The sequence below is a fragment of the Puntigrus tetrazona genome, unplaced genomic scaffold (genome assembly GCF_018831695.1).
Source record: "Puntigrus tetrazona isolate hp1 unplaced genomic scaffold, ASM1883169v1 S000000793, whole genome shotgun sequence".
Lineage (NCBI taxonomy): Eukaryota > Metazoa > Chordata > Actinopteri > Cypriniformes > Cyprinidae > Puntigrus > Puntigrus tetrazona.
In genome coordinates, this window is record NW_025048397.1 from 157,943 (window position 1) to 172,750 (window position 14,808).

A 14,808-nucleotide genomic window follows, 5' to 3' on the forward strand; every position below is an offset into this window, starting at 1 on the left:
AGCTCCAAAAAATGACCCCACACCATAATCCTCCCTCCACTAAACTTTACACTTGGCACAATGCAGTCAGACAAGTACCGTTCTCCTGGCAACCGCCAAACCCAGACTCGTCCATCAGATTGCTAGAAGGACAAGTACGATTCATGCTTTACACCACTGCATCCAACGCTTTACATTGCACTTGGTGATGTATGGCTGCAGCTGCTCGGCCATGAAAACCCATTCCATGGAGCTCCCTGTGCACTAATCTGAAGGCCACATGAAGTTTAGAGGTCTGTAGCGGCTGACTCTGCAGAAAGTTGCCGACTTTTTTGCACTATGAGCCTCAGCATCTACTGACCCTGCTCCATCAGGTTTACGTGGAATTTCACGACTGGATTTGTTGCACAGGTGGCATCCTATCACAGTTCCACGCTGGAGTTCACTGAGCACCTGAGAGTGACCCATTCTTTCACAAATGTTTGAAAAAACAGTCTGCATTCCTAGGTGCTTGATTTTAAACACCTGTGGCCATGGAAGTGATTGGATCACCTGAGTCTGATTATTTAGATGGGTGAGCGAATACTTTTTGCAATATAGTGTATGTCAACATAATAAAAAACATGCCAAGGTTCACATATTGAACCAGTATTTAGCGCCACTCAGTGGACATTTCTCTTTGAAAGTGTGGCAAAACATGCAGTAAGGTACATAAATAGAGTGTTACATATTTATATGAGAACAGGGTGGATAACAGTTGATCAAAACTTGCTTGTCTTGTCAACATACAACATGATCTGAGTTCTGTACTTGTTCTCAAAACCATTATAATGACAAATAAATGTCAGGTCTTCTTTGATGAACATGCTAGTACAGACAAGATAAAAAGGTCCTTGCACATTAACATTATACGTTTCCATATTAGTTTTTCATATTCATATGAAACATTGCACACTGAGTCCAACGCTTATTGCAAATTTTCATTTTCAAAACGATGTCAAAAGTGGACCAAAATAAAGTGTTACATTTTGTTGCACACACTCTTTAAAAAGAGAAAAAAGAAAGAGGAAATACTGGGTCCATCCAATCTTAAAATATATAGAGAAAAAGGAAAGTTTTCCTTCTCCTTTTTAAGGAGAAGTTGGATTTTGAGGACACTTAAAAGTTTGCTTCAGGATGTCAGTGAATCTGTTTCATTCTTTGCTAGTAATACTGCAGCCATATATCACAAAGACCACCCGCAATGTCTGTGAACTCAGTGTGCAAAAATCTTTAAAGTGCTGTGAGACAAATATGGATGAACTAATCAGATGCCATTATGGATTTTAGCGTGCGCTTGTAGGGAGCCTCAAAATGCTTGCTATCAAACCCATCACAATTTTAAATGACGCACAAAAGATTTAAAAGCAGTGTGTAGACCTGATTGACACATTGAAGTCGTATTTATTTTTAACGCGCAAAAATGTCAGATGAAAATTTTTGACTCCGTGTGCATGGCCTTAAGACTCATCAGTGCAGTCTTTAAAAGAAGGGTCATATTTTCTCAGTCTGATAAAATCCAATGAATGATTCATGTTCAGAGAGGTCTTTGTCAATAAGTCTTAAAACCACTGCAGCTTGCTCATGCCTACTTAGCCCTTGCGTTTCATCCATAATATCACTTAATCAAGCCTTTCTGGTGCATGAGTGAAATTATAAAGAAGAGCATAGCTTGGCGTATTTTTTCAACTATTCTCCATCCTCATGAACTCTCTTTGTGTGTTCATCGCCGACTTGAATGGTGACTTTCCCATTTATGTTTTCCAGTTGCCAAATGCAGACACTTGAAACATGTCTGGGACCAAATGCATGACTATGACGTCAACCAATCAGGTAACATGGTGTAAAAACGCCCCAATGAGGTAATTCCCATTACCTTGCTGCAGAAACCCATACTTGAAGGTGTGCGTCAACAGTTTCACTGTGTAACACAAGCATTAAAAAAATATATATTTATTTGCAACAGTTCTGCTAACAACAATAAAAATACATTTATGACAGACATCATGCTGCATTTTCACAGGATCATCCAAGCTGAGGATAATGAGGAAATTACATAACTACTAACTAACCCACTAACAAGGGCATAGGGATTATTTGGAAAATACCCACAAACCGTTCAAAAAAAAATGACTATGCACTCTCTTACATGCCCTGGGAGGAGTGATTCTCTTTGGAAGTGAGTTGTCTCTTTCAACAGCATTGTGTACTGATGTAGTCATTTCATCTGTGTGCCGCTTACAGTTGTACAGTTCAGTATGTCATTTATGTCGCTTATGATCTACTGCACTATGAAGGCAGCCGCTAGGAAGTAGACAGCAGGGCAGTTCAATAGGTCTTTGAACAGTACCAAAGTGTCAAATATATATCTGCCTTTCTATGATATCACCCGGCAAATGCAATTTCCGGTTTTAAAATGGCTTTCAGGACTGATAAATCCCTTTGAATGTGAATTTTAATCCATTTGTGTTGACACCACCCTATTTTTTGCTCAACTTGAACTACATATTTCACGAAGAGACAAACGTCATCATAACACATTACTGCCTTACATCCAGCTTAATTCTATTACTAGAGCATTGACATCTCTCACAACGAAAATTAATAACGTCCGCTGGCTTTTGCTAACTCTACTACAGTTTTTCCAGCATTAATCATAGTCTAGTCAGGCAGAATGATTAATCATTTTAAAGAAATAATTTGTTTTTAATGCAGATCATGCAGCACATGTGGCATAATTTTTAGCAAAAATGCTAAATACTTTACATTACATTAGTAATCAATTACACATTCACAGACGATATACGACATTAAAAGTTTCTAAAATTTTTACACACGTTAAATAAAAACCTCAAAATTTTTGCTCAAGAACAGGATACATCTACTGCTGAGTAAAGGATAGAAACAAAATCAAAGCAAATTTAGCCTTGTGTTTATCTCTGAAAAACACAAATAACTTTAATGAACAAAACATCATACGTCAGAGATGGTATTAATGCTGCATGTGCATGATTGCTATCTCACTTAACCGTCTTCAAACAAGCCATAATTCATTATTTAATCAACTAATTAATTTAAATCACCCATTGTTGTCCATGGCATTAGTGTCATGTACATCTGTTTGCAATGGTTTACTCCGCAACGATGGCAGTCCTTTCATTCTGGGTTTCATTTGCTCCGTGCAGCTCAGGTTGGCCTCTGAAGGTGCTTGATCTGTGATCTGACCCTGTAAGAGTAATGCCTGCTGACATTCTAGCACTCACCCACTGGGTTACGGCGCTGCCATTTAGGTCAAGCCGTCTACCTCAATCCACAGAACTGAGAACACAAACCACAGTCTGCAGGGCTTCCCACATGAATACACATACTCACAAAGACAGGAGAAGACTGGAGCACCGGTTCATCTCTGTTGTGCAGTACCAAAAATAAATGTTTACGGTTGAGAAGAAAAACATTACAATTTTCACATTATTGTACAGAAATAATAATAATGAGTGCAAAAGTATAAATTAATGAAAATCATGACCATGAGACCAGTCGTGGAGAAAAGGTGGAGCCCAATGATTGCAGCACAATGATAGGCCATCATATACTTTTAATGCTAAAGCAAACCTATAATTGACTAATTAAAAGTCTTTCTGTCGGAAATACTTAATCTCTATCTCTCTTCTTTGCTCTCTGTGTAATCATTTCATGAAACGAACAAAGCAGGAAGTTGTGCAGAGAGGGCCGAAGATCCCCACGACAGAGCAGATGACCACAGCAGCAGATGTAGCAGAGCTGAAGACCCTCATAGAGGAGTCGCTGGAGCTTTAGACCAGCGAGCTGGAGATGAAGAATCCACTGAGAATCAAATCAGTGCATCGGGTCAAACAGAAGTGGAGTAGATGGATCAGAGAGGGTTCAGGAACAGCATCAATGGCTGCGACAAAACAGGCAGAGAGTTCAGAGATGACCTCTGTGGTCATTACATGAGGGTTACTGCAGGAGTGCCATGTTTCTCCTCCATGCAGAGTCGCTAACATCCAACTAGGGCCACACATTATATAGCAGTGCAGCACTGAGCCTATCTGATCTAAAAGGTACTTTTTCCATGTTTACATGCAATAATCAGGTCTTCTGTGAATCTTCGAGAAAGAAGTATCAAACCCCTCTAGTATGCAGCTGACTGGAAATTTTGGAAGAAAGAATATTGGAAGAAATTCAAGCAACATTTCACCATCTACTTGGATGCAAGTGAGGCAGGTGGCAATGACGAAAAAGGAAAAGCATCAGTATTGCTACATGTCATCAGAGATGATGCACTTGACATTTACAACAACTTCCAAATACCAGAGGATGAGTAGCAAAACACCATGGCCCGATTTGAAGAGTATTTTGTGCTGAAACAAAATGTCACATATGAAAGAAAAAAATTATTCTCTTGCAATTAAAAAGGGGGCAAAAGTTTTGATCGATATTTAGCAGAGCTTCATATTAGGAGCAAAACCTGTGACTTTGGCAACTTTCGAATTTCTGATAAAACAGTATGTTGAATTCCAGACAATTCAGCAAAAGAGAGACTGCTGTGAGAGCAAGATCCAAAAAAGACCAAAAAGAGAAAACAGTGCACGCTCTCAAAAAAGCCTACAGTAAATCTAAAAAAGTTCTGATCTGATTCAAATAAATATGCATGTGGAAACTCACATTCAAACCATTGTGCAGTCATCATGTCACAGTTTGCAGGGGCAAAATGGTTTAGCAAGTTGGATGCTTCTACAGGATTCTGGCAGATGAAGCTGGTTGACGCATCTTCAAGACTCTGCACCTTCAACACCACTGGGAGCAGATGCAGGTTTCTGACGTTCCCATACGGCATACTCTCAGTCCTAGAGGTATATCACAAAACCATCAGAATGATCTACGGAAACATACAAAGGCAAAAGAGGAGCACGACACCCGACTTCTAGAGGTACTTGAAGCGTCTCGTAAAGTCAATCTGAAGCTCAACAAAGAGAAATGTGAATTTGGAATGAAATCACTAACCTTTCTGGGGGATGTCATCTCTGAGGTCGCCTGACCCTAAGATAACAACCGTGATTGAAAATATGGAAAGACCACATAACAAAAATTTTGTCAAACTCTTTCTTGGTATGGTTACATACCTGGCAAAGTTCATACCACAGCTTTCTGCCCAGTCTACACCACTTCATAGTATACTGGAACAAATAATGAATGTCGGTGAATGAAGGTCACATGAACAAGAAACCTGCTGAAACACCTTGAAAGAAATTCTGACAGCAGAACCTGTGCTAAAGTTCAATGATCCAGAGAGGAATGCTAATTAATGTCCTTTTGTCTTGCTTAAAATTAAAGTGACTTAATCTGTATACTTTGTGTAATTTAAGACATTTAAAAAAAAATGTTTTTTCTAGGTTTTGATGTCTTTGGCACTGAGAGGCCCAGATGATTTTACACACACCTTGTTTATGCACAGTGCAGCAGATGTTCACCTGAAGGTGTTTGGAGTGCATGGGTCACAGCATTGATGAGCCGTTATTGTGGCATGTGGTCAAAAGACCTGGTACTTCGCTACCAAGTCGGTACTGAAAAAATCAACTGAAACATGACGGTACCAGTGTTTTTAAGTATCGGTGGTACCGAGAACCGGTAAACCGGTTCTTGACATGTATGCCTTCATAATTTCCTCTATGCACTCTATGAATCCAGTTTAAAAATGGAATATATGCTACAGTTTGCTATATGGACTAGTATCTGTAAATAATAAGTCGATTCAAATATTAATCCTGTATATTATGTGCGTTTCTGAATTAATGAATGATTGGCAGGGACAAGCGTTTTTGTTTAATACATACACTGAAGCACGTGACGCTTGTGGTGACTTCAGCTTCTTCTATCTCAGTGAGGACATAAATCCATAAACATCTCCAGAACTGCTCTCAGAGTCACTTAACATTTTACCCATTCACCTGAAAACCAATGTCATATCATATAAACACACAGAAATTTAAAATAAAAATAAATCAAAATTTTAGTCAATACAATTTTATTTTTAAAGAAATAAATCATACAATATTTCTTTATCATTTTAATATCATCTTTATTTACCAAAACATAAAATGTGTTTAAATGTCATTAGTTAACAGCCAAATTAAATCCGGGTAAGAAATGTATGGACTGTTTTACACACACTGATCACAAACCATGCACAAATCACACATTTGGACACTGGTTCGTCAGTTAAGATCAACATCCCCTAAAAAAAAAGACAGCCATGTGACGTAACAAAACCTCGCTGAAATCACACGACTTTGACACAGCCTCCAAAACGTTGTTTCAAAACAAAAGATGTAACGGTTTTGAAGCTTAACTTTCTGTTTTTCATGTAAAAGCTCATTATAGTTTGGTCTCAAACCACAATGCTCATTGCAAACTGTTGTGTTTCAATGATATATAACACACGTCTATATGTTGTGCACAATTCTTTTAACAACTCACATTATCAAGTAGATTGCATTGACAAAAATGAATGATTTGATCCAACGTATACAGCACACACAGCTCCTACACAACAGGAGACTGCAATAAATGAGTTTTGCATTTCTTAAAAATATTGCATTCAAATCCGTTCTCCTTTTTCTCATGGTTTGTCAGTAAAATTCATTAAATGTAATTAGTCTGTCATGTCATAGAATAGCATGTAGTTTAGTAATAGCGGGGCACGCTGTAAAGCACAACGTTCCCCATCTGTGCTACTGGAAATTAAATCTGATTAAAAATGTACTCTCAGCCAGAAATGTACTTTTGCTTTGGTTAAATAAACGTTAAAGTGATAACTTGACGTGGCAATAGGTTTTGTTATGCTAGCATGCGTGGGATTGTTATGAGCGTAACCTCACAATATAAAATGTAAACGTATTTAGAAATTCATTTAATTGGACACTTTTGAAATAAATAGAAAATATGGTTCATCCTGCTATCTCTCTATCTGGCTTGGCCTGTAGGCCTGTATAAAGTTTAAACGTCTCAGTGACAATGCCGTCTTTGACACCAGGGAGTTGATATGGCTCCAGGAACAGCAGAAGCCTGCTCTTTGATAGTGTAAACCAGATAATGAAAGAACGACGTGCTGGTGATATTCACAGATCAATTCTTCATTACCAGAAAGAACATCTTCAGCCCCTCTGGCCATTAACCGTCCTCGGTCTCAGTGGGTGATGGACCGACCGCTGCCTCACGCCGGAAGCGTGACAATACCTACTTCACTTTAATGTCAGGAGAACCGGCTGAAGTGGCTCTGACTGTTCACTGTTTAGTTTCACGAGAACAGATCGGTTTGTAACAGCCAAACATTTACGTTTTATTAGAAAAAGTGTTGATAGGTTCCCAGCAGAGCACTGATAAGAAAAATCGTCAAAAACTTTCTCCTCAGTTTTTCAAAGTCAGAACTGAGGCTGGAAGAGCGAACGAACGAACGCAAGGGACGCCATTTTTGCACGGCGTTTAAAAACACATTTATTAGTGGTACGTGAGATAAACGGGAGGACTGCGCGCGCCTGACGCGTTTCTGCTCGACGCACAGCGGCTCCTCAGCGATCAGGCTTTCACTTTCGCCACAAGAGGGAGAGAGAAGACGCGGGGTGTGTGAAGGACCGGCGAGATGTGAGTTACACCGACGAGACTCGCGGAGCACCTCACGCCACGACGATGACACGCCGATCTCAACTCCCGCTAGTCGGTAAGTTTACGAACTTCGCAGGGTCGTGCTGAAATTCAGAAAAAAATGTTTCAAATGTATTGATGTCTGTTAGTGCTATTCCACTAAATGAACAGTTTGCAGCTGATCTAATGGAATTAAGTGAAAGGCCAGCAGACAGAATGACTGATTTCTTTATGGTTTGAAGGATTTGTACAGTTACAGTATATTGTAAGAGCTGTAGCGTTATACATGTGGTGCATGATGGCGAAATAATTACTGAATGACATGTAGGTTCATATATCGTGTGCTGTAATGCATCATCAAATTGTAACTGTGACTGCTGTGTGATTATGACTGTGAATGTACTATGAGGCAGTGTGAATATCTAAATTTTTTTACACATGTTGTGATGGTGCCAGGACCCCCAGATGTTTAATAATATAAAATGACATTTATTGGTGTTTTGTAACAAGCGATACTCTTTTGTTGTATATTGTATGACCTTAAACTGGTTGAAAAGAGATGGCATTTTAAAGTCCAAATGCTTTTGCTTTGCAAAGATGCATTTACATTTAATACAGCTTTGTCGCCTTGTTTTATTTTATATGCTTGTTTAACTTTTTTTAAACAAACACTCTACGATTATTCACCTTCATGTCATTCCAAAACACTGCGCGACTTTTCTTCAAACACAAAAGATGAAACTGTGAAAAACGCATGCATGCATTTATAGTGAAAGGGGAACTATACTTTGAAGACACTAAAAGCACTTCACTCGTACAAATAAAGACCCGCAAATGTTCTTCAGTGAACCATTTTTGGTTCCACAAAGAACCATTCAGTCAACGGCTCTTTAAAGATTTCTTTCTTACCGTTTTATAATCTGAAGAACCTGAAGAATCAATGATGTTAAAGCTTCTTTATGGAACCATTTAGACAAAAAAAAGTGTTTCTCTGTGGCATCATGAAGCACCTTTAGTGCATAGAAGATTTATAAAAGCTATATTGTGAGTCATCTGAAACCATGTGAAAAACAGAAATCATAGTTATTAACTGATAATTTACTTAAGAGCAACAGTGAGTCGGTGAGCCGATGAGCTCATTCAGATGCTTTTGTGAAGAGGTTTACTCTTAAAAAAAGACCAATTTTCAGCCACAGAGGTTTCATTTTTGGGTCAACTGTTTTTACTGTTTGATGTTTAGATAGTTCATAATGTCAGTGTTTATGTTGTGTGTTTCATGTGTGGCTTGACCCCTACTGGAAACTGAAACCATTTCAAAAGACAAGAACATTCCTGGATCATGATCGCTGACTGCTAGAAAAAGACCCCCCATCTTCCAAAAGAAACCCTTCGTAGCTCCTCTCGTTCCTCTGCCATGGAGGAGGCAAACATCACTCACTTGGCGGCCGTGTTCGTGAACCCTCATGGTCAGGTGCCCGTTCTGGACGTTCATGACACGTACACGGACTTCTACGACATGGACTACGGTGTTCCAGCAGAGGAGATGCCGGACACCACGCAGGGCCTGGCCTACTTCGTGGCCACCATCGTCATCGGAGCCGTGCTCGTCTGCATCATGCTGGTCTGCGGCTTCGGAAACTTCCTCTTCATAGCCACTCTGGCCCGGTACAAGAAACTCAGGAACCTCACCAACCTGCTGATCGCTAACCTGGCCATCTCTGACTTCATAGTGGCCGTGGTCTGCTGCCCTTTTCTGGTGGATTATTACGTGGTCAAACAGCTCTCCTGGGACCACGGGAAAGTGCTGTGCGCCTCCGTCAACTACCTCAGGACTGTGTCTCTCTATGTGTCCACCAATGCCTTGCTGGCCATCGCTGTTGACAGGTTGGTGTGATTTAGACGTCGTGTCTCAGATAGTGGGAAGGGAAAGGAAAGCCTGGGGCTGGGTTCAGCTGCCGGTTATTTAGCAGGCAAAATATCATTGGCGATCACAAAATATAATGCCCTTACCCACACTTTTTTTCACATTTTCAAGTGTGGCTTAAAAAATAGATTTCTTTAAATAATTATTAGTATACAGGTTTGAAACATCATATAAAGTAAGTAAATGTACTTCATCTAAAAACTATAAACGGTTTCTATGAAGTCTGTATTCGTAATGCATTACAAACTGTTACAAATCTTCTTTATAATGTGGTCATAATATTTATGAGTGGTTACTCTTCTTTAAAACGGCCATAAAACATCACTAATGGGTTATGACACATTTGCTATCAGCATTTCAAATACTAATATCCACAAAACCATATTTCATTGTTTTGGATGTAAAATTGTTACCAATGAGTTCACAGTGAAATCCACACGAAACACTCCTAACCAAAGAAACTGTATGCGTCTTAATGTCATGATAGGAGATAACACTTTTAAAAAGATGCTCATGCTCTTAAATGTGATGAGCACAAATAAGCAATTAGATCTATCACAGTGTACTAGTGTTTTTATGAGGAAGCATGCATGTATCATAATGTCTTAAGAACGCTTTTAAATACAGGCTTCATAGAAAGTGTGGCCAAACAGCTGTGTGTTTAAAAGCTTCAGAAACATCCGTTCAGAGTTTTGAGTCTTAACAATGTTTTATTCAACTAAATCTCCAGACCCGTGTCAGAATGTGGAGACGGTGCTAATGGTGACATATGGAGGACTGCTTTGAATATTTCTGTAATAATGTGAGCGAGTTCCTCAGGCACCCAAGAAACTGTTTAAAATGCCGTCTCGGTGTGGGCTTCTTTATCTTCTCCCTATGAAGGTATAAAATATGCCCAGAGGAACAACAATTATGAGCTATTTACATAAGCCTGCTGAAACAGCCTGAAGTGGAATAAAATGTGTGGAAATATTGGCGGTATTAATGATCAATTTTGTCCTGTAGCCCAGCGTGACCGTTTTGCTAAAATACGAGAATAAAGGAGCACACTACAGGACGTGTAGTATTTCTACAGCTGTTTTTATCTTTTAAAGCTTTTGAAGTTTCTCCTGGCATTTCATATAAATGAGTCATTTTGGACAGTTCTGATAGTGGTTATGTGAGGACCACTTATAATTATATCTGCCTCCCTGTTTGACTCGACTCTAATTTACAGTCCGTAATCAAGCGACTTTCACTTATGGATGACTTACATTTGAAGCTTCTAATCTACTGATTGAAACACTCAAGTAAGACAAATGGAACAGACTGAACCAGATTTGCTCTTCCTGAGGGAAACATCAGTGGCAATGCAGCAGAAGAAGTCAGAACTCAAAAACAGTCAGTGCAAAGTTAATGACCAGTCTGTTGTCTGTTATTTATTTAGCGAATAAGCACATTCACATTATTGCAAAATGTATTATTATATAGCTAAATTAAAGTTTAACTTAGGTTACTGATAATTGAGGTGTGCAAAAAAAGTAAAATATAGTATCGTTTTTTAAAAAATGAACTCAAATCTGTATAAATGTGGCTATTTTTGCCTATTAATTTACAAACAGCTGACAGCCGTGACCTAAATCTGATGTTCATTGACAGCAATAAATGCTCAAATTCTCTATTAGTAACGTACTGTACATTATTGTACAGTATTACTGTACTGTACTCCATCAGTCAGACAAACATTCAATATCCTGGAATATCCCTTTTGTAGGATATCTTCACCAGATCATTGATCAGACCGCAGATGTTCTTGAGTCAACAGCAGTAATGTAAATGTGATTTCTTCAGCTAGATAAACAAAGGGACCTAAGGGACCTGAATATGATGCTAATATACCATAACCAGTACTAAAATCGGCCATCGGTGACTTACTTTTGTGCCACTTTCAAGCTTCAGCATTACTCACCAGATCACTGAATCAGTGAGTCATTGACACAAGAACAGCTGCAGTCTTGTTTGCAACTGAATCATTAAGTGTGATTTGAGGACCAATCCGACAGGTTTTTCTTTTAAAATAATCAGCTCATGAGTCACTCAATGACATCACTTTTAGAGGGGGTGGTGATTTTTTTAAAACAAAATAAGTTCAGAATAGCCAAGTTCTGTTCTGAAACTCTAGATGGTGCAAGCCGGTGGATCATTAATGAATGATTTTGTTTCTTTGAAACCTCCACCTCCCCAGCTCCACCTGTATAGATCTGCTTAGGTTATTATGCTGTGTTTGATATTTGTGCCGCAGCAGTATGTCTTAATTACTCACAGCATCACATCGCTGTATACATTGGCAGTAGCAAGTTCCTGTACTTTGCAGCAGCAGCAATAATCTACAACTAGAGTAATAACCAATGAAGCAACCAGATCTATATTAACATTACATTAACATTGTCATATCCATTACCATGCTAAAACCTTGTCATGATAAAAATGTTGTTTAAAAGTAAAATAAAATAAAAAATGCAAAATGCAATGCTCCATTACTGTCCACCACCGCTACTAGGCATATAACACTGAGACCTATAATTATCAAAACTCGCATATCATGACAGTCACTATGATTGAATGCGGATGTTGCTGACTTTACGTTTAGAAGATGTTTATACTCACTTTTTAGTTGAGCACCCATTTGAGATTGAAGTTTTAGCAAATGTGTAGTAACCATGGTTTTTTGGCATATGGATTACCATTTTTATGATCAAAGTTTTACTACAAATACCATGGTTAGACTATAGTTAGTGTAACAAAGCTATGGTGAATTTGTGGTTAACGTGGTTTCCCTATACTAACCATCTTTCTTTGGTTTAATTAGTAGAAAAATGTCTTTTATGGAATTTGTCTTGTAGAGAATGGAAATTGAGCACAACCCCACTAATGGCCATCGTTGTGTTTAGGTACATGGCCATCGTCCATCCCCTTGAGGCCCAGAATGAAGCACCAGACCGCGTGACTGCCTCATAACGGGGTTTGGATCGCCCCGGTGCTCATTTCCATTCCCTCCGCGTACTTCGCCTCGGCGACCAAAGTCCCTCACGGAGCCAACCGCAGCAAGACCTTCTGCGCCCAGATCTGGACGGTTGACCAGCAGCTGTACTACCGCTCGTACTACCTGTTCATCTTCGCCGTGGAGTTCGTGGGGCCGGTGCTCACCATGGCTCTGTGCTACCTGCGCATCTCCAGAGAGCTGTGGTTCAAGAGCGTGCCGGGTTTCCAAACGGAGCAGATCCGCAAACGCCTGCGCTGCCGCAGGAAGACGGTCATGGTGCTGATCGGCATCCTCACGGCGTACATCCTCTGCTGGGCTCCATACTACGGCTACACCATCCTGCGCGATTTCCACCCAACGCCATCTCCGCGAGAGGAACTCTCTGGTGGCGTTCTACATCATCGAGTGCATCGCCATGAGCAACAGCATGATCAACACGTTCTGCTTCGTCAGCGTGAAGAACAACACCGTCAAATACTTCAAGAGGATCGTTCTCCTCCGCTGGAAATCCACCTACACCTCCAGGAAGAGCGCAGACGAGACAGACATCAATCCCCACCTCACCGAATGTAGAAAGGGAGCTGAGCTGAGTGGTTTTCATGTCACCCATATAACAGATGATTAGAGAGTACTGATCATGCTGCTTCCGGGCATTGTTCTGTAGATGAATATCGCCTGACTGATGATACGTTTTAGTGTTTCTTTTCCTTGTCAAATGTGCCATACTCGTCATACAGTATGTAAATGTGTTTATGAAAGATCACAAATGATCGTTTCAGTTGTTTTGCTCAGACTTTCATGTTGAGTGAATTAACTACTCATTCCTTGAAGCGTTAAGAATGACAAAGCAAAGGGTAGATGTCTACTGACTACTTTCTTTTTAAACTATTTAAATACAATTATTTAAGCATGTGTCAGGAGAATCACCAGCATTCGTGATGCTTTGTGAGAGCAGCTCCGTATGATGACCTTTTTAATTGCAAGCCTGTGTTGTCCAAGCCTTGTTGTTTCTGATTGGTGGAGGGTTTATTCGGGGATATGGGTATTGCAGTTATTTGCATTAAAATGTAAACTTTTAAACATTTCTCTATGGGTGGAATTTTTACCTCAAAACAGTTTCGCTCGACTGATGCATTCTATTTGTAGAAATACATAGCTTACTGTTACATAATATAGATTATTTAAAAGCTAGTGTGATTAGTGAGGTCCTTTCTCAATCAATGTTTTGTATGTGAAAGTTTGCTGTTTTTGTGTTGGTTAATATAGTATCTGCATGCATTCTGTAAATAAAGTAAGACCTGAGAACCGAGCCATGTGTCATGAGTCCTCGAATTTTGGAGACATAATTCAAGAAGCACTATCGACCAGTTTAGAGGTAATGTTGTGACGTTTAATCTCATGTAATCTGTGAGTTATATTTCTGTTTGCTCTTTACAGCAGGGTATGTTCATCTAAGGTCCAAGGGCAGTTCATACATAATTTAGAGATTCTGTGGATTCTCAGTCTCATAACTTGAATTTTTGAATGAATATGAACTGTGGTCATGTAATAATAGCTCTCGAGGTCTGAATCTAGAAAACTGCATTTTGCTACAAGGCAGACAATGAAGATGAAAATAATCCAACAGCAGATATATTTATTCCAATAGGGCAAATCTACAGAGAATCAGGGTGAACGCAACAACAACTTTCAATACAGAATGAGGGAAAACCGAACAGGCTGGAAGTAAAGTAGGGTAGAGAACGAGGGACAGACAGGTGCTGGGCTTGATAACTGACTAATAAACTAATGAGAACAGGAACAGAACCAAATATGGGCAAACAGGAACTAAACTAAGGTAGACGACTGATACTGAATATAACACAACAGAAGAGTTCAGGGACCGCTCTCCATACGTCACTAATTCAGTTTAATTGTTTAATTGCCTGATCTTGGATTGTTTGGTTCTTCGAAGCCAATGCCGAACTTGCTGCCATAGCCTTGAACCCGCTTGGCAGCAGCTTATTTCATGTAAACACGAGAACGATAACTATAAAGGTAACTTACAACAATTCCTTTATTAACATCCACACTGGTAGATAATGGTGTGTTTATTATAAGTGCATGTATGCATGGCATCTGCAGCTTTAAATGTCAGAGGGCTTCTAATCATATGCTATTCTATTTTAATTATTATTATTAT

The 14,808-nt window shown here is 39.4% G+C and overlaps 1 pseudogene; it reads left to right on the top strand.

Moving 5' to 3' along the window:
• Positions 1 to 7,641: 7,641 nt before the first annotated feature.
• Positions 7,642 to 13,923, top strand: LOC122335492 (annotated as a pseudogene).
• Positions 13,924 to 14,808: the final 885 nt, after the last annotated feature.